Below are 20,761 nucleotides of genomic sequence, written 5' to 3'. Positions count from 1 at the left end.
TTTTCGACATTTTGAGGCGAAATTGTTCCTTTGGGGGGTATTGCAACTTTTGGCCATTTTGAAGCGAAATTGTTCCTTTGGGGGGGTATTGCAACTTTTCGGCATTTTGAGGCGAAATTGTTCCTTTGGGGGGGTATTGCAATTTTTTGCCATTTTGAGGCGAAATTGTTCCTTTGGGGGGTATTGCAACTTTTTGCCATTTTGAAGCGAAATTGTTCCTTTCGGGGGGTATTGCAACTTTTCGGCATTTTGAGGCGAAATTGTTCCTTTGGGGGGGTATTGCAACTTTTGGCCATTTTGAAGCAAAATTGTTTCTTTCGGGGGGTATTGCAACTTTATAGCATTTTGAGGCGAAATTGTTCCTTTGGGGGGTATTGCAATTTTTTTTCCATTTTGAGGCGAAATTGTTCCTTTGGGGGGGTATTGCAACTTTTGGCCATTTTGAAGCGAAATTGTTCCTTTCGGGGGGTATTGCAACTTTTCGGCATTTTGAAGCGAAATTGTTCCTTTGGGGGGTATTGCAAATTTTGGCCATTTTGTAGCGAAATTGTTCCTTTGGGGGGGTATTGCAATTTTTTGCCATTTTGAGGCGAAATTGTTCCTTTGGGGGGGTATTGCAACTTTTCGGCATTTTGAGGCGAAATTGTTCCTTTGGGGGGTATTGCAATTTTTTGCCATTTTGAGGTGAAATTGTTCCTTTGGGGGGTATTGCATTTTTTTGCCATTTTGAGGCGAAATTGTTCCTTTGGGGGGGTATTGCAACTTTTGGCCATTTTGAAGCGAAATTGTTCCTTTGGGGGGGGTATTGCAATTTTTTGCCATTTTGAGGCGAAATTGTTCCTTTAGGGGGGTATTGCAACTTTTGGCCTTTTTGAGGCGAAATTGTTCCTTTGGGGGGGTATTGCAACTTTTCGGCATTTTGAGGCGAAATTGTTCCTTTGGGGGGGTATTGCAACTTTTCGGCATTTTGAGGCGAAAATGTTCCTTTGGGGGGTATTGCAACTTTTGGCCATTTTGAAGTGAAATTGTTCCTTTCGGGGGGTATTGCAATTTTTTGCCATTTTGAAGCGAAATTGTTCCTTTGGGGGGGTATTGCAATTTTTAACCATTTTGAGGCGAAATTGTTCCTTTGGGGGGGTATTGCAACTTTTGGCCATTTTGAAGTGAAATTGTTCCTTTCGGGGGGTATTGCAACTTTTCAGCATTTTGAAGCGAAATTGTTCCTTTGGGGGGTATTGCATTTTTTTGCCATTTTGAAGCGAAATTGTTCCTTTGGGGGGGTATTGCAATTTTTTGCCATTTTGAGGCGAAATTGTTCCTTTGGGGGGGTATTGCAACTTTTGGCCATATTGAAGCGAAATTGTTCCTTTGGGGGGTTTTTACAATTTTTGGACATTTTGAGGCGAAATTGTTCCTTTCGAGGGGTATTGCAACTTTTCGGCATTTTGAGGCGAAATTGTTCCTTTGGGGGGTATTGCAACTTTTGGCCATTTTGAAGCGAAATTGTTCCTTTGGGGGGGTTATGCAATTTTTTGCCATTTTGAGGCGAAATTGTTCCTTTGGGGGGGTATTGCAACTTTTGGCCATTTTGAAGCGAAATTGTTCCTTTGGGGGGGTATTGCAACTTTTCGGCATTTTGAGGCGAAATTGTTCCTTTGGGGGGTATTGCAATTTTTTGCCATTTTGAGGCGAAATTGTTCCTTTTGGGGGGGTATTGCAACTTTTGGCCATTTTGAAGCGAAATTGTTCCTTTGGGGGGTATTGTAACTTTTCGGCATTTTGAGGCGAAATTGTTCCTTTGGGGGGGTATTGCAACTTTTGGCCATTTTGAAGCGAAATTGTTCCTTTGGGGGGGTATTGCAACTTTTCGGCATTTTGAGGCGAAATTGTTCCTTTGGGGGGGTATTGCAACTTTTCGGCATTTTGAGGCGAAAATGTTCCTTTGGGGGGTATTGCAACTTTTGGCCATTTTGAAGTGAAATTGTTCCTTTGGGGGGGTATTGCAATTTTTTGCCATTTTGAGGCGAAATTGTTCCTTGGGGGGGTATTGCAACTTTTGGCTATTTTGAAGCGAAATTGTTCCTTTGGGGGGTATTGCATTTTTTTGCCATTTTGAAGCGAAATTGTTCCTTTGGGGGGTATTGCAATTTTTTGCCATTTTGAGGCGAAATTGTTCCTTTGGGGGGGTATTGCAACTTTTGGCCATTTTGAAGCGAAATTGTTCCTTTAGGGGGGTATTGCAACTTTTGGCCTTTTTGAGGCGAAATTGTTCCTTTGGGGGGGTATTGCAACTTTTCGGCATTTTGAGGCGAAATTGTTCCTTTGGGGGGGTATTGCAACTTTTCGGCATTTTGAGGCGAAAATGTTCCTTTGGGGGGTATTGCAACTTTTGGCCATTTTGAAGTGAAATTGTTCCTTTCGGGGGGTATTGCAATTTTTTGCCATTTTGAAGCGAAATTGTTCCTTTGGGGGGGTATTGCAATTTTTAACCATTTTGAGGCGAAATTGTTCCTTTGGGGGGGTATTGCAACTTTTGGCCATTTTGAAGTGAAATTGTTCCTTTCGGGGGGTATTGCAACTTTTCAGCATTTTGAAGCGAAATTGTTCCTTTGGGGGGTATTGCATTTTTTTGCCATTTTGAAGCGAAATTGTTCCTTTGGGGGGGTATTGCAATTTTTTGCCATTTTGAGGCGAAATTGTTCCTTTGGGGGGGTATTGCAACTTTTGGCCATATTGAAGCGAAATTGTTCCTTTGGGGGGTTTTTACAATTTTTGGCCATTTTGAGGCGAAATTGTTCCTTTCGAGGGGTATTGCAACTTTTCGGCATTTTGAGGCGAAATTGTTCCTTTGGGGGGTATTGCAACTTTTGGCCATTTTGAAGCGAAATTGTTCCTTTGGGGGGGTTATGCAATTTTTTGCCATTTTGAGGCGAAATTGTTCCTTTGGGGGGGTATTGCAACTTTTGGCCATTTTGAAGCGAAATTGTTCCTTTGGGGGGGTATTGCAACTTTTCGGCATTTTGAGGCGAAATTGTTCCTTTGGGGGGTATTGCAATTTTTTGCCATTTTGAGGCGAAATTGTTCCTTTTGGGGGGGTATTGCAACTTTTGGCCATTTTGAAGCGAAATTGTTCCTTTGGGGGGTATTGTAACTTTTCGGCATTTTGAGGCGAAATTGTTCCTTTGGGGGGGTATTGCAACTTTTGGCCATTTTGAAGCGAAATTGTTCCTTTGGGGGGGTATTGCAACTTTTCGGCATTTTGAGGCGAAATTGTTCCTTTGGGGGGGTATTGCAACTTTTCGGCATTTTGAGGCGAAAATGTTCCTTTGGGGGGTATTGCAACTTTTGGCCATTTTGAAGTGAAATTGTTCCTTTGGGGGGGTATTGCAATTTTTTGCCATTTTGAGGCGAAATTGTTCCTTGGGGGGGGTATTGCAACTTTTGGCTATTTTGAAGCGAAATTGTTCCTTTGGGGGGTATTGCATTTTTTTGCCATTTTGAAGCGAAATTGTTCCTTTGGGGGGTATTGCAATTTTTTGCCATTTTGAGGCGAAATTGTTCCTTTGGGGGGGTATTGCAACTTTTGGCCATTTTGAAGCGAAATTGTTCCTTTGGGGGGGTATTGCAACTTTTCGGCATTTTGAGGCGAAATTGTTCCTTTGGGGGGGTATTGCAACTTTTGGCCATATTGAAGCAAAATTGTTCCTTTGGGGGGTTTTTACAATTTTTGGCCATTTTGAGGCGAAATTGTTCCTTTCGGGGGGTATTGCAACTTTTCGGCATTTTGAGGCGAAATTGTTCCTTTGGGGGGGTATTGCAACTTTTGGCCATTTTGAAGCGAAATTGTTCCTTTGGGGGGGTATTGCAATTTTTTGCCATTTTGAGGCGAAATTGTTCCTTTGGGGGGGTATTGCAACTTTTGGCCATTTTGAAGCGAAATTGTTCCTTTGGGGGGGTATTGCAACTTTTCGGCATTTTGAGGCGAAATTGTTCCTTTGGGGGGTATTGCAATTTTTTGCCATTTTGAGGCGAAATTGTTCCTTTTGGGGGGGTATTGCAACTTTTGGCCATTTTGAAGCGAAATTGTTCCTTTGGGGGGGTATTGCAACTTTTCGACATTTTGAGGCGAAATTGTTCCTTTGGGGGGTATTGCAACTTTTGGCCATTTTGAAGCGAAATTGTTCCTTTGGGGGGGTATTGCAACTTTTCGGCATTTTGAGGCGAAATTGTTCCTTTGGGGGGGTATTGCAATTTTTTGCCATGTTGAGGCGAAATTGTTCCTTTGGGGGGGTATTGCAACTTTTTGCCATTTTGAAGCGAAATTGTTCCTTTCGGGGGGTATTGCAACTTTTCGGCATTTTGAGGCGAAATTGTTCCTTTGGGGGGTATTGCAACTTTTGGCCATTTTGAAGCAAAATTGTTTCTTTCGGGGGGTATTGCAACTTTATAGCATTTTGAGGCGAAATTGTTCCTTTGGGGGGTATTGCAATTTTTTTTCCATTTTGAGGCGAAATTGTTCCTTTGGGGGGGTATTGCAACTTTTGGCCATTTTGAAGCGAAATTGTTCCTTTCGGGGGGTATTGCAACTTTTCGGCATTTTGAAGCGAAATTGTTCCTTTGGGGGGTATTGCAAATTTTGGCCATTTTGTAGCGAAATTGTTCCTTTGGGGGGGTATTGCAATTTTTTGCCATTTTGAGGCGAAATTGTTCCTTTGGGGGGGTATTGCAACTTTTCGGCATTTTGAGGCGAAATTGTTCCTTTGGGGGGTATTGCAATTTTTTGCCATTTTGAGGTGAAATTGTTCCTTTGGGGGGTATTGCATTTTTTTGCCATTTTGAGGCGAAATTGTTCCTTTGGGGGGGTATTGCAACTTTTGGCCATTTTGAAGCGAAATTGTTCCTTTGGGGGGGGTATTGCAATTTTTTGCCATTTTGAGGCGAAATTGTTCCTTTAGGGGGGTATTGCAACTTTTGGCCTTTTTGAGGCGAAATTGTTCCTTTGGGGGGGGGTATTGCAACTTTTCGGCATTTTGAGGCGAAATTGTTCCTTTGGGGGGGTATTGCAACTTTTCGGCATTTTGAGGCGAAAATGTTCCTTTGGGGGTATTGCAACTTTTGGCCATTTTGAAGTGAAATTGTTCCTTTCGGGGGGTATTGCAACTTTTCGGCATTTTGAGGCGAAATTGTTCCTTTGGGGGGGTATTGCATATTTTGGCCATTTTGAAGCGAAATTGTTCCTTTGGGGGGGTATTGCAATTTTTTGCCATTTTGAGGCGAAATTGTTCCTTTGGGGGGGTATTGCAACTTTTGGCCATTTTGAAGCGAAATTGTTCCTTTCGGGGGGTATTGCAACTTTTCAGCATTTTGAGGCGAAATTGTTCCTTTGGGGGGGTATTGCAACTTTTGGCCATTTTGAAGCGAAATTGTTCCTTTGGGGGGGTATTGCAATTTTTTGCCATTTTGAGGCGAAATTGTTCCTTTGGAGGGGTATTGCAACTTTTGGCCTTTTTGAGGCGAAATTGTTCCTTTGGGGGGGTATTGCAACTTTTCGGCATTTTGAGGCGAAATTGTTCCTTTGGGGGGGTATTGCAACTTTTCGGCATTTTAAGGCGAAAATGTTCCTTTGGGGGGTATTGCAACTTTTGGCCATTTTGAAGTGAAATTGTTCCTTTCGGGGGGTATTGCAACTTTTCGGCATTTTGAGGCGAAATTGTTCCTTTGGGGGGGTATTGCAACTTTTGGCCATTTTAAAGCGAAATTGTTCCTTTGGGGGGGTATTGCAATTTTTTGCCATTTTGAGGCGAAATTGTTCCTTTGGGGGGGTATTGCAACTTTTGGCCATTTTGAAGCGAAATTGTTCCTTTCGGGGGGTATTGCAACTTTTCGGCATTTTGAGGCGAAATTGTTCCTTTGGGGGGGTATTGCAACTTTTGGCCATTTTGAAGCGAAATTGTTCCTTTCGGGGGGTATTGCAACTTTTCAGCATTTTGAGGCGAAATTGTTCCTTTGGAGGGGTATTGCAATTTTTTGCCATTTTGAGGCGAAATTGTTCCTTTGGGGGGGTATTGCAACTTTTCGGCATTTTGAGGCGAAATTGTTCCTTTGTGGGGGTATTGCAACTTTTGGCCATTTTGAAGCGAAGTTGTTCCTTTCGGGGGGTATTGCAACTTTTCGGCATTTTGAAGCGAAATTGTTCCTTTGGGGGGTATTGCAATTTTTTGCCATTTTGAGGCGAAATTGTTCCTTTGGGGGGGGGGTATTGCAAATTTTGGCCATTTTGAAGCGAAATTGTTCCTTTGGGGGGGTATTGCAATTTTTTGCCATTTTGAGGCGAAATTGTTCCTTTGGGGGGGTATTGTAACTTTTCGGCATTTTGAGGCGAAATTGATCCTTTGGGGGGGTATTGCAATTTTTTGCCATTTTGAGGTGAAATTGTTCCTTTGGGGGGGTATTGCAACTTTTGGCCATTTTGAAGCGAAATTGTTCCTTTGGGGGGTATTGCATTTTTTTGCCATTTTGAGGCGAAATTGTTCCTTTGGGGGGGTATTGCAACTTTTGGCCATTTTGAAGCGAAATTGTTCCTTTGGGGGGGTATTGCAATTTTTTGCCATTTTGAGGCGAAATTGTTCCTTTGGGGGGGTATTGCAACTTTTGGCCATTTTGAAGCGAAATTGTTCCTTTGGGGGGGTATTGCAACTTTTCGGCATTTTGAGGCGAAATTGTTCCTTTGGGGGGTATTGCAACTTTTCGGCATTTTGAGGCGAAATTGTTCCTTTGGGGGGTATTGCAACTTTTGGCCATTTTGAAGTGAAATTGTTCCTTTGGGGGGTATTGCAACTTTTCGGCATTTTGAGGCGAAATTGTTCCTTGGGGGGGTATTGCAACTTTTGGCCATTTTGAAGCGAAATTGTTCCTTTGGGGGGGTATTGCAATTTTTTGCCATTTTGAGGCGAAATTGTTCCTTTGGGGGAGTATTGCAACTTTTCGGCATTTTGAGGCGAAATTGTTCCTTTGTGGGGGTATTGCAACTTTTGGCCATTTTGAAGCGAAATTGTTCCTTTCGGGGGGTATTGCAACTTTTCGGCATTTTGAAGCGAAATTGTTCCTTTGGGGGGTATTGCAATTTTTTGCCATTTTGAGGCGAAATTGTTCCTTTGGGGGGGTATTGCAACTTTTGGCCATTTTGAAGCGAAATTGTTCCTTTGGGGGGGTATTGCAATTTTTTTTTCATTTTGAGGCGAAATTGTTCCTTTGGGGGGGGTATTGCAAATTTTGGCCATTTTGAAGCGAAATTGTTCCTTTGGGGGGGTATTGCAATTTTTTGCCATTTTGAGGCGAAATTGTTCCTTTGGGGGGGTATTGCAACTTTTCGGCATTTTTAGGCGAAATTGTTCCTTTGGGGGGGTATTGCAATTTTTTGCCATTTTGAGGTGAAATTGTTCCTTTGGGGGGGTATTGCAACTTTTGGCCATTTTGAAGCGAAATTGTTCCTTTGGGGGGTATTGCATTTTTTTGCCATTTTGAGGCGAAATTGTTCCTTTGGGGGGGTATTGCAACTTTTGGCCATTTTGAAGCGAAATTGTTCCTTTGGGGGGGTATTGCAAATTTTGGCCTTTTTGAGGCGAAATTGTTCCTTTGGGGGGGTATTGCAACTTTTGGCCATTTTGAAGCGAAATTGTTCCTTTGGGGGGGGTATTGCAATTTTTTGCCATTTTGAGGCGAAATTGTTCCTTTGGGGGGTATTGAAACTTTTGGCCATTTTGAAGCGAAATTGTTCCTTTGGGGGGGTATTGCAACTTTTGGGCATTTTGAGGCGAAATTGTTCCTTGGGGGGGTATTGCAACTTTTGGCCATTTTGAAGTGAAATTGTTCCTTTCGGGGGGTATTGCAACTTTTCAGCATTTTGAAGCGAAATTGTTATTTTGGGGGGGTATTGCAATTTTTTGCCATTTTGAGGCGAAATTGTTCCTTTGGGGGGTATTGCAATTTTTTGCCATTTTGAGGCGAAATTGTTCCTTTGGGGGGTATTGCAATTTTTTGCCATTTTGAGGCGAAATTGTTCCTTTGGGGGGTATTGCAACTTTTGGCCATTTTGAAGCGAAATTGTTCCTTTGGGGGGTATTGCAACTTTTCAGCATTTTGAGGCGAAATTGTTCCTTTGGGGGGGTATTGCAATTTTTTTCCATTTTGAGGCGAAATTGTTCCTTTGGGGGGGTATTGCAACTTTTCGGCATTTTGAGGCGAAATTGTTCCTTTGGGGGCTATTGCATTTTTTTTTCCATTTTGAGGCGAAATTGTTCCTTTGGGGGGGTATTTCAACTTTTGGCCATTTTGAAGCGAAATTGTTCCTTTCGGGGGGTATTGCAACTTTTCGGCATTTTGAAGCGAAATTGTTCCTTTGGGGGGTATTGCAATTTTTTGCCATTTTGAGGCGAAATTGTTCCTTTGGGGGGGTATTGCAACTTTTGGCCATTTTGAAGCGAAATTGTTCCTTTGGGGGGGTATTGCAATTTTTTTTTCATTTTGAGGCGAAATTGTTCCTTTGGGGGGGTATTGCAAATTTTGGCCATTTTGAAGCGAAATTGTTCCTTTGGGGGGGTATTGCAATTTTTTGCCATTTTGAGGCGAAATTGTTCCTTTGGGGGGGTATTGCAATTTTTTGCCATTTTGAGGTGAAATTGTTCCTTTGGGGGGTATTGCAACTTTTGGCCATTTTGAAGCGAAATTGTTCCTTTGGGGGGTATTGCATTTTTTTGCCATTTTGAGGCGAAATTGTTCCTTAGGGGGGGTATTGCAAATTTTGGGCATTTTGAAGCAAAATTGTTCCTTTGGGGGGGTATTGCAATTTTTCGGCATTTTGAGGCGAAATTGTTCCTTTGGGGGGGTATTGCAATTTTTTGCCATTTTGAGGTGAAATTGTTCCTTTGGGGGGGTATTGCAACTTTTGGCCATTTTGAAGCGAAATTGTTCCTTTGGGGGGTATTGCATTTTTTTGCCATTTTGAGGCGAAATTGTTCCTTTGGGGGGGTATTGCAACTTTTGGCCATTTTGAAGCGAAATTGTTCCTTTGGGGGGGTATTGCAATTTTTTGCTATTTTGAGGCGAAATTGTTCCTTTGGGGGGGTATTGCAACTTTTGGCCTTTTTGAGGCGAAATTGTTCCTTTGGGGGGGTATTGCAACTTTTGGCCATTTTGAAGCGAAATTGTTCCTTTGGGGGGGTATTGCAACTTTTCGGCATTTTGAGGCGAAATTGTTCTTTTGGGGGGGTTTTGCAATTTTTTGCCATTTTGAGGCGAAATTGTTCCTTTGGGGGGTATTGCAACTTTTGGCCATTTTGAGGCGAAATTGTTCCTTTGGGGGGGTATTGCAACTTTTGGCCATTTTGAAGCGAAATTGTTCCTTTGGGGGGGTATTGCAACTTTTCGGCATTTTGAGGCGAAATTGATCCTTTGGGGGGGTATTGCAATTTTTAACCATTTTGAGGCGAAATTGTTCCTTTGGGGGGTATTGCAACTTTTGGCCATTTTCAAGTGAAATTGTTCCTTTCGGGGGGTATTGCAACTTTTCAGCATTTTGAAGCGAAATTGTTCCTTTGAGGGGGTATTGCAATTTTTTGCCATTTTGAGGCGAAATTGTTCCTTTGGGGGGGTATTGCAATTTTTTGCCATTTTGAGGCGAAATTGTTCCTTTGGGGGGGTATTGCAACTTTTGGCCATTTTTAAGCGAAATTGTTCCTTTGGGGGGGTATTGCAATTTTTTGCCATTTTGAGGCGAAATTGTTCCTTTGGGGGGGTATTGCAACTTTTGGCCATATTGAAGCGAAATTGTTCCTTTGGGGGGTTTCTACAATTTTTGGCCATTTTGAGGCGAAATTGTTCCTTTCGGGGGGTATTGCAACTTTTCGGCATTTTGAGGCGAAATTGTTCCTTTGGGGGGGTATTGCAATTTTTTGCTATTTTGAGGCGAAATTGTTCCTTTGGGGGGTATTGCAACTTTTGGCCTTTTTGAGGCGAAATTGTTCCTTTGGGGGGGTATTGCAACTTTTGGCCATTTTGAAGCGAAATTGTTCCTTTGGGGGGGTATTGCAACTTTTCGGCATTTTGAGGCGAAATTGTTCTTTTGGGGGGGTTTTGCAATTTTTTGCCATTTTGAGGCGAAATTGTTCCTTTGGGGGGTATTGCAACTTTTGGCCATTTTGAGGCGAAATTGTTCCTTTGGGGGGGTATTGCAACTTTTGGCCATTTTGAAGCGAAATTGTTCCTTTGGGGGGGTATTGCAACTTTTCGGCATTTTGAGGCGAAATTGATCCTTTGGGGGGGTATTGCAATTTTTAACCATTTTGAGGCGAAATTGTTCCTTTGGGGGGTATTGCAACTTTTGGCCATTTTCAAGTGAAATTGTTCCTTTCGGGGGGTATTGCAACTTTTCAGCATTTTGAAGCGAAATTGTTCCTTTGAGGGGGTATTGCAATTTTTTGCCATTTTGAGGCGAAATTGTTCCTTTGGGGGGTATTGCAATTTTTTGCCATTTTGAGGCGAAATTGTTCCTTTGGGGGGGTATTGCAACTTTTGGCCATTTTTAAGCGAAATTGTTCCTTTGGGGGGGTATTGCAATTTTTTGCCATTTTGAGGCGAAATTGTTCCTTTGGGGGGGTATTGCAACTTTTGGCCATATTGAAGCGAAATTGTTCCTTTGGGGGGTTTCTACAATTTTTGGCCATTTTGAGGCGAAATTGTTCCTTTCGGGGGGTATTGCAACTTTTCGGCATTTTGAGGCGAAATTGTTCCTTTGGGGGGTATTGCAATTTTTTGCCATTTTGAGGCGAAATTGTTCCTTTGGGGGGTATTGCAACTTTTGGCCATTTTGAAGCGAAATTGTTCCTTTCGGGGGTATTGCAACTTTTCAGCATTTTGAGGCGAAATTGTTCCTTTGGGGGGGGTATTGCAATTTTTTGCCATTTTGAGGCAAAATTGTTCCTTTGGGGGGGTATTGCAACTTTTGGCCATTTTGAAGCGAAATTGTTCCTTTCGGGGTGTATTGCAACTTTTCGGCATTTTGAGGCAAAATTGTTCCTTTAGGGGGGTATTGCAACTTTTGGCCATATTGAAGCAAAATTGTTCCTTTGGGGGGGTATTGCAATTTTTAACCATTTTGAGGCGAAATTGTTCCTTTGGGGGGGTATTGCAACTTTTGGCCATTTTGAAGCGAAATTGTTCCTTTCGGGGGGTATTGCAACTTTTTGGCATTTTGAAGCGAAATTGTTCCTTTGGGGGGTATTGCAATGTTTTGCCATTTTGAGGCGAAATTGTTCCTTTGGGGGGGTATTGCAACTTTTGGCCATTTTGAAGCGAAATTGTTCCTTTGGGGGGGTATTGCAATTTTTTTTTCATTTTGAGGCGAAATTGTTCCTTTGGGGGGGTATTGCAACTTTTCGGCATTTTGAGGCGAAATTGTTCCTTTGGGGGGTATTGCAATTTTTTGCCATTTTGAGGTGAAATTGTTCCTTTGGGGGGGTATTGCAACTTTTGGCCATTTTGAAGCGAAATTGTTCCTTTGGGGGGTATTGCATTTTTTTGCCATTTTGAGGCGAAATTGTTCCTTTGGGGGGGTATTGCAACTTTTGGCCTTTTTGAGGCGAAATTGTTCCTTTGGGGGGGTATTGCAACTTTTCGGCATTTTGAGGCGAAATTGTTCCTTTGGGGGGGTATTGCAATTTTTTGCCATTTTGAGGCGAAATTGTTCCTTTGGGGGGGTATTGCAACTTTTGGCCATTTTGAAGCGAAATTGTTCCTTTCGGGGGGTATTGCAACTTTTCGGCATTTTGAGGCGAAATTGTTCCTTTGGGGGGGTATTGCAACTTTTGGCCATTTTGAAGCGAAATTGTTCCTTTGGGGGGGTATTGCAACTTTTCGGCATTTTGAGGCGAAATTGTTCCTTTGGGGGGGTATTGCAATTTTTTGCCATTTTGAGGCGAAATTGTTCCTTTGGGGGGGTATTGCAACTTTTGGCCATTTTGAAGCGAAATTGTTCCTTTGGGGGGGGTAGTGCAATTTTTTGCCATTTTGAGGCGAAATTGTTCCTTTCGGGGGGTATTGCAACTTTTCAGCATTTTGAGGCGAAATTGTTCCTTTGGGGGGGTATTGCAATTTTTTGCCATTTTGAGGCGAAATTGTTCCTTTGGGGGGGTATTGCAACTTTTGGCCATATTGAAGCGAAATTGTTCCTTTGGGGGGTTTTTACAATTTTTGGCCATTTTGAGGCGAAATTGTTCCTTTCGGGGGGTATTGCAACTTTTCGGCATTTTGAGGCGAAATTGTTCCTTTGGGGGGGTATTGCAACTTTTGGCCATTTTGAAGCGAAATTGTTCCTTTGGGGGGTATTGCAATTTTTTGCCATTTTGAGGCGAAATTGTTCCTTTGGGGGGTATTGCAACTTTTGGCCATTTTGAAGCGAAATTGTTCCTTTGGGGGGGTATTGCAACTTTTCGGCATTTTGAGGCGAAATTGTTCCTTTGGGGGGTATTGCAATTTTTTGCCATTTTGAGGCGAAATTGTTCCTTTGGGGGGGTATTGCAACTTTTGGCCATTTTGAAGCGGAATTGTTCCTTTCGGGGGGTATTGCAACTTTTCGGCATTTTGAAGCGAAATTGTTCCTTTGGGGGGGTAGTGCAATTTTTTGCCATTTTGAGGCGAAATTGTTCCTTTCGGTGGGTATTGCAACTTTTCAGCATTTTGAGGCGAAATTGTTCCTTTGGGGGGGTATTGCAACTTTTGGCCATTTTGAAGCGAAATTGTTCCTTTGGGGGGGTATTGCAATTTTTTGCCATTTTGAGGCGAAATTGTTCCTTTGGGGGGGTATTGCAACTTTTGGCCATATTGAAGCGAAATTGTTCCTTTGGGGGGTTTTTACAATTTTTGGCCATTTTGAGGCGAAATTGTTCCTTTCGGGGGGTATTGCAACTTTTCGACATTTTGAGGCGTAATTGTTCCTTTGGGGGGGTATTGCAACTTTTGGCCATTTTGAAGCGAAATTGTTCCTTTGGGGGGTATTGCAATTTTTTGCCATTTTGAGGCGAAATTGTTCCTTTGGGGGGTATTGCAACTTTTGGCCAATTTGAAGCGGAATTGTTCCTTTCGGGGGGTATTGCAACTTTTCGGCATTTTGAGGCGAAATTGTTCCTTTGGGGGGGTATTGCAACTTTTGGCCATATTGAAGCAAAATTGTTCCTTTGGGGGGTATTGCAATTTTTAACCATTTTGAGGCGAAATTGTTCCTTTGGGGGGTATTGCAACTTTTGGCCATTTTGAAGCGAAATTGTTCCTTTCGGGGGGTATTGCAACTTTTCTGCATTTTGAGGCGAAATTGTTCCTTTAAGGGGGTATTGCAATTTTTTGCCATTTTGAGGCGAAATTGTTCCTTTGTGGGGTATTGCAATTTTTTTTCCATTTTGAGGCGAAATTGTTCCTTTGGGGGGGTATTGCAACTTTTGGCCATTTTGAAGCGAAATTGTTCCTTTCGGGGGGTATTGCAACTTTTTGGCATTTTGAAGCGAAATTGTTCCTTTGGGGGGTATTGCATTTTTTTTGCCATTTTGAGGCGAAATTGTTTCTTTTGGGGGGTTTTGCAACTTTTGGCCATTTTGAACTGAAATTGTTCCTTTGGGGGGGTATTGCAATTTTTTTTCATTTTGAGGCGAAATTGTTCATTTGGGGGGGTATTGCAAATTTTGGCCATTTTGAAGCGAAATTGTTCCTTTGGGGGGTATTGCAATTTTTTACCATTTTGAGGCGAAATTGTTCCTTTGGGGGGGTATTGCAACTTTTCGGCATTTTGAGGCGAAATTGTTCCTTTGGGGGGGTATTGCAATTTTTTGCCATTTTGAGGTGAAATTGTTCCTTTGGGGGGGTATTGCAACTTTTGGCCATTTTGAAGCGAAATTGTTCCTTTGGGGGGTATTGCATTTTTTTGCCATTTTGAGGCGAAATTGTTCCTTTAAGGGGGTATTGCAACTTTTGGCCTTTTTGAGGCGAAATTGTTCCTTTGGGGGGGGTATTGCAACTTTTCGGCATTTTGAGGCGAAATTGTTCCTTTGGGGGGGTATTGCAATTTTTTGCCATTTTGAGGCGAAATTGTTCCTTGGGGGGGTATTGCAACTTTTGGCCATTTTGAAGCGAAATTGTTCCTTTCGGGGGGTATTGCAACTTTTCGGCATTTTGAGGCGAAATTGTTCCTTTGGGGGGGTATTGCAATTTTTTGCCATTTTGAGGCGAAATTGTTCCTTTGGGGGGGTATTGCAACTTTTGGCCATTTTGAAGCGAAATTGTTCCTTTGGGGGGGTAGTGCAATTTTTTGCCATTTTGAGGCGAAATTGTTCCTTTGGGGGGGTATTGCAACTTTTGGCCATTTTGAAGCGAAATTGTTCCTTTCGGGGGGCATTGCAACTTTTCGGCATTTTGAGGCGAAATTGTTCCTTTGGGGGGTATTGCAACTTTTGGCCATATTGAAGCAAAATTGTTCCTTTGGGGGGGTATTGCAATTTTTTGCCATTTTGAGGCGAAATTGTTCCTTTGGGGGGTATTGCAACTTTTCGGCATTTTGAGGCGAAATTGTTCCTTTGGTGGGGTATTGCAAATTTTTGCCATTTTGAGGTCAACTTGTTCCTTTGGGGGGGTATTGCAACTTTTGGCCATTTTGAAGCGAAATTGTTCCTTTGGGGGATATTGCATTTTTTTGCCATTTTGAGGCGAAATTGTTCCTTTGGGGGGGTATTGCAACTTTTGGCCATTTTGAAGCGAAATTGTTCCTTTGGGGGGTATTGCAATTTTTTGCCATTTTGAGGCGAAATTGTTCCTTTGGGGGGGTATTGCAACTTTTGGCCTTTTTGAGGCGAAATTGTTCCTTTGGGGGAGTATTGCAACTTTTCGGCATTTTGAGGCGAAATTGTTCCTTTGGGGGGGTATTGCAATTTTTTGCCATTTTGAGGCGAAATTGTTCCTTTGGGAGGGTATTGCAACTTTTGGCCATTTTGAAGGGAAATTGTTCCTTTGGGGGGGTATTGCAATTTTTAACCATTTTGAGGCGAAATTGTTCCTTTGGGGGGGTATTGCAAATTTTGGCCATTTTGAAGCGAAATTGTTCCTTTGGGGGGTATTGCAATTTTTTACCATTTTGAGGCGAAATTGTTCCTTTGGGGGGGTATTGCAACTTTTCGGCATTTTGAGGCGAAATTGTTCCTTTGGGGGGGTATTGCAATTTTTTGCCATTTTGAGGTGAAATTGTTCCTTTGGGGGGGTATTGCAACTTTTGGCCATTTTGAAGCGAAATTGTTCCTTTGGGGGGTATTGCATTTTTTTGCCATTTTGAGGCGAAATTGTTCCTTTAAGGGGGTATTGCAACTTTTGGCCTTTTTGAGGCGAAATTGTTCCTTTGGGGGGGGTATTGCAACTTTTCGGCATTTTGAGGCGAAATTGTTCCTTTGGGGGGGTATTGCAATTTTTTGCCATTTTGAGGCGAAATTGTTCCTTGGGGGGGTATTGCAACTTTTGGCCATTTTGAAGCGAAATTGTTCCTTTCGGGGGGTATTGCAACTTTTCGGCATTTTGAGGCGAAATTGTTCCTTTGGGGGGGTATTGCAATTTTTTGCCATTTTGAGGCGAAATTGTTCCTTTGGGGGGGTATTGCAACTTTTGGCCATTTTGAAGCGAAATTGTTCCTTTGGGGGGGTAGTGCAATTTTTTGCCATTTTGAGGCGAAATTGTTCCTTTGGGGGGGTATTGCAACTTTTGGCCATTTTGAAGCGAAATTGTTCCTTTCGGGGGGCATTGCAACTTTTCGGCATTTTGAGGCGAAATTGTTCCTTTGGGGGGTATTGCAACTTTTGGCCATATTGAAGCAAAATTGTTCCTTTGGGGGGGTATTGCAATTTTTTGCCATTTTGAGGCGAAATTGTTCCTTTGGGGGGGTATTGCAACTTTTCGGCATTTTGAGGCGAAATTGTTCCTTTGGTGGGGTATTGCAAATTTTTGCCATTTTGAGGTCAACTTGTTCCTTTGGGGGGGTATTGCAACTTTTGGCCATTTTGAAGCGAAATTGTTCCTTTGGGGGATATTGCATTTTTTTGCCATTTTGAGGCGAAATTGTTCCTTTGGGGGGGTATTGCAACTTTTGGCCATTTTGAAGCGAAATTGTTCCTTTGGGGGGTATTGCAATTTTTTGCCATTTTGAGGCGAAATTGTTCCTTTGGGGGGGTATTGCAACTTTTGGCCTTTTTGAGGCGAAATTGTTCCTTTGGGGGAGTATTGCAACTTTTCGGCATTTTGAGGCGAAATTGTTCCTTTGGGGGGGTATTGCAATTTTTTGCCATTTTGAGGCGAAATTGTTCCTTTGGGAGGGTATTGCAACTTTTGGCCATTTTGAAGGGAAATTGTTCCTTTGGGGGGGTATTGCAATTTTTAACCATTTTGAGGCGAAATTGTTCCTTTGGGGGGGTATTGCAACTTTTGGCCATTTTGAAGTGAAATTGTTACTTTCGGGGGGTATTGCAACTTTTCAGCATTTTGAAGTGAAATTGTTCCTTTGGGGGGGTATTGCCATTTTTAACCATTTTGAGGCGAAATTGTTCCTTTGGGGGGGTATTGCAACTTTTGGCCATTTTGAAGCGAAATTGTTCCTTTGGGGGGGTATTGCAATTTTTTGCCATTTTGAGGCGAAATTGTTCCTTTGGGGGGGTATTGCAACTTTTGGCCATATTGAAGCGAAATTGTTCCTTTGGGGGGTTTCTACAATTTTTGGCCATTTTGAGGCGAAATTGTTCCTTTCGGGGGGTATTGCAACTTTTCGGCATTTTGAGGCGAAATTGTTCCTTTGGGGGGGTATTGCAACTTTTGGCCATTTTGAAGCGAAATTGTTCCTTTGGGGGGTATTGCAATTTTTTGCCATTTTGAGGCGAAATTGTTCCTTTGTGGGGTATTGCAACTTTTGGCCATTTTGAAGCGAAATTGTTCCTTTCGGGGGGTATTGCAACTTTTCGGCATTTTGAGGCGAAATTGTTCCTTTGGGGGGGTATTGCAATTTTTTGCCATTTTGAGGCGAAATTGTTCCTTTGGGGGGGTATTGCAACTTTTGGCCATTTTGAAGCGAAATTGTTTCTTTGGGGGGGTATTGCAATTTTTTGCCATTTTGAGGCAAAATTGTTCCTTTGGGGGGGTATTGCAACTTTTGGCCATTTTGAAGCGAAATTGTTCCTTTCGGGGGGTATTGCAACTTTTCGGCATTTTGAGGCAAAATTGTTCCTTTAGGGGGGTATTGCAACTTTTGGCCATATTGAAGCAAAATTGTTCCTTTGGGGGGGTATTGCAATTTTTAACCATTTTGAGGCGAAATTGTTCCTTTGGGGGGTATTGCAACTTTTGGCCATTTTAAATCGAAATTGTTCCTTTCGGGGGGTATTGCAACTTTTCAGCATTTTGAGGCGAAATTGTTCCTTTGGGGGGGTATTGCAATTTTTTGCCATTTTGAGGCGAAATTGTTCCTTTGTGGGGTATTGCAATTTTTTTTCCATTTTGAGGCGAAATTGTTCCTTTGGGGGGGTATTGCAACTTTTGGCCATTTTGAAGCGAAATTGTTCCTTTCGGGGGGTATTGCAACTTTTTGGCATTTTGAAGCGAAATTGTTCCTTTGGGGGGGTATTGCAATTTTTTGCCATTTTGAGGCGAAATTGTTCCTTTGGGGGGGTATTGCAACTTTTGGCCATTTTGAAGCGAAATTGTTCCTTTGGGGGGGTAGTGCAATTTTTTGCCATTTTGAGGCGAAATTGTTCCTTTGGGGGGGTATTGCAACTTTTGGCCATTTTGAAGCGAAATTGTTCCTTTCGGGGGGCATTGCAACTTTTCGGCATTTTGAGGCGAAATTGTTCCTTTGGGGGGTATTGCAACTTTTGGCCATATTGAAGCAAAATTGTTCCTTTGGGGGGGTATTGCAATTTTTTGCCATTTTGAGGCGAAATTGTTCCTTTGGGGGGGTATTGCAACTTTTCGGCATTTTGAAGGGAAATTGTTCCTTTGGGGGGGTATTGCAATTTTTAACCATTTTGAGGCGAAATTGTTCCTTTGGGGGGGTATTGCAACTTTTGGCCATTTTGAAGTGAAATTGTTACTTTCGGGGGGTATTGCAACTTTTCAGCATTTTGAAGTGAAATTGTTCCTTTGGGGGGGTATTGCCATTTTTAACCATTTTGAGGCGAAATTGTTCCTTTGGGGGGGTATTGCAACTTTTGGCCATTTTGAAGCGAAATTGTTCCTTTGGGGGGGTATTGCAATTTTTTGCCATTTTGAGGCGAAATTGTTCCTTTGGGGGGGTATTGCAACTTTTGGCCATATTGAAGCGAAATTGTTCCTTTGGGGGGTTTCTACAATTTTTGGCCATTTTGAGGCGAAATTGTTCCTTTCGGGGGGTATTGCAACTTTTCGGCATTTTGAGGCGAAATTGTTCCTTTGGGGGGGTATTGCAACTTTTGGCCATTTTGAAGCGAAATTGTTCCTTTGGGGGGTATTGCAATTTTTTGCCATTTTGAGGCGAAATTGTTCCTTTGTGGGGTATTGCAACTTTTGGCCATTTTGAAGCGAAATTGTTCCTTTCGGGGGGTATTGCAACTTTTCGGCATTTTGAGGCGAAATTGTTCCTTTGGGGGGGTATTGCAATTTTTTGCCATTTTGAGGCGAAATTGTTCCTTTGGGGGGGTATTGCAACTTTTGGCCATTTTGAAGCGAAATTGTTTCTTTGGGGGGGTATTGCAATTTTTTGCCATTTTGAGGCAAAATTGTTCCTTTGGGGGGGTATTGCAACTTTTGGCCATTTTGAAGCGAAATTGTTCCTTTCGGGGGGTATTGCAACTTTTCGGCATTTTGAGGCAAAATTGTTCCTTTAGGGGGGTATTGCAACTTTTGGCCATATTGAAGCAAAATTGTTCCTTTGGGGGGGTATTGCAATTTTTAACCATTTTGAGGCGAAATTGTTCCTTTGGGGGGTATTGCAACTTTTGGCCATTTTAAATCGAAATTGTTCCTTTCGGGGGGTATTGCAACTTTTCAGCATTTTGAGGCGAAATTGTTCCTTTGGGGGGGTATTGCAATTTTTTGCCATTTTGAGGCGAAATTGTTCCTTTGTGGGGTATTGCAATTTTTTTTCCATTTTGAGGCGAAATTGTTCCTTTGGGGGGGTATTGCAACTTTTGGCCATTTTGAAGCGAAATTGTTCCTTTCGGGGGGTATTGCAACTTTTTGGCATTTTGAAGCGAAATTGTTCCTTTGGGGGGGTATTGCAATTTTTTGCCATTTTGAGGCGAAATTGTTCCTTTGGGGGGGTATTGCAACTTTTGGCCATTTTGAAGCGAAATTGTTCCTTTGGGGGGGTAGTGCAATTTTTTGCCATTTTGAGGCGAAATTGTTCCTTTGGGGGGGTATTGCAACTTTTGGCCATTTTGAAGCGAAATTGTTCCTTTCGGGGGGCATTGCAACTTTTCGGCATTTTGAGGCGAAATTGTTCCTTTGGGGGGTATTGCAACTTTTGGCCATATTGAAGCAAAATTGTTCCTTTGGGGGGGTATTGCAATTTTTTGCCATTTTGAGGCGAAATTGTTCCTTTGGGGGGGTATTGCAACTTTTCGGCATTTTGAGGCGAAATTGTTCCTTTGGTGGGGTATTGCAATTTTTTGCCATTTTGAGGTCAACTTGTTCCTTTGGGGGGTATTGCAACTTTTGGCCATTTTGAAGCGAAATTGTTCCTTTGGGGGATATTGCATTTTTTTGCCATTTTGAGGCGAAATTGTTCCTTTGGGGGGGTATTGCAACTTTTGGCCATTTTGAAGCGAAATTGTTCCTTTGGGGGGTATTGCAATTTTTTGCCATTTTGAGGCGAAATTGTTCCTTTGGGGGGGTATTGCAACTTTTGGCCTTTTTGAGGCGAAATTGTTCCTTTGGGGGAGTATTGCAACTTTTCGGCATTTTGAGACGAAATTGTTCCTTTGGGGGGGGGTATTGCAATTTTTTGCCATTTTGAGGCGAAATTGTTCCTTTGGGAGGGTATTGCAACTTTTGGCCATTTTGAAGCGAAATTGTTCCTTTGGGGGGGTATTGCAATTTTTAACCATTTTGAGGCGAAATTGTTCCTTTGGGGGGGTATTGCAACTTTTGGCCATTTTGAAGTGAAATTGTTACTTTCGGGGGGTATTGCAACTTTTCAGCATTTTGAAGTGAAATTGTTCCTTTGGGGGGGTATTGCCATTTTTTGCCATTTTGAGGCGAAATTGTTCCTTTGGGGGGGTATTGCAACTTTTGGCCATTTTGAAGCGAAATTGTTCCTTTGGGGGGGTATTGCAATTTTTTGCCATTTTGAGGCGAAATTGTTCCTTTGGGGGGGTATTGCAACTTTTGGCCATATTGAAGCGAAATTGTTCCTTTGGGGGGTTTCTACAATTTTTGGCCATTTTGAGGCGAAATTGTTCCTTTCGGGGGGTATTGCAACTTTTCGGCATTTTGAGGCGAAATTGTTCCTTTGGGGGGGTATTGCAACTTTTGGCCATTTTGAAGCGAAATTGTTCCTTTGGGGGGTATTGCAATTTTTTGCCATTTTGAGGCGAAATTGTTCCTTTGTGGGGTATTGCAACTTTTGGCCATTTTGAAGCGAAATTGTTCCTTTCGGGGGGTATTGCAACTTTTCGGCATTTTGAGGCGAAATTGTTCCTTTGGGGGGGGTATTGCAATT

Source organism: Anomaloglossus baeobatrachus, chromosome 12 (assembly GCF_048569485.1).
Source record: "Anomaloglossus baeobatrachus isolate aAnoBae1 chromosome 12, aAnoBae1.hap1, whole genome shotgun sequence".
Lineage (NCBI taxonomy): Eukaryota > Metazoa > Chordata > Amphibia > Anura > Aromobatidae > Anomaloglossus > Anomaloglossus baeobatrachus.
This window is presented reverse-complemented; position numbering follows the sequence as displayed.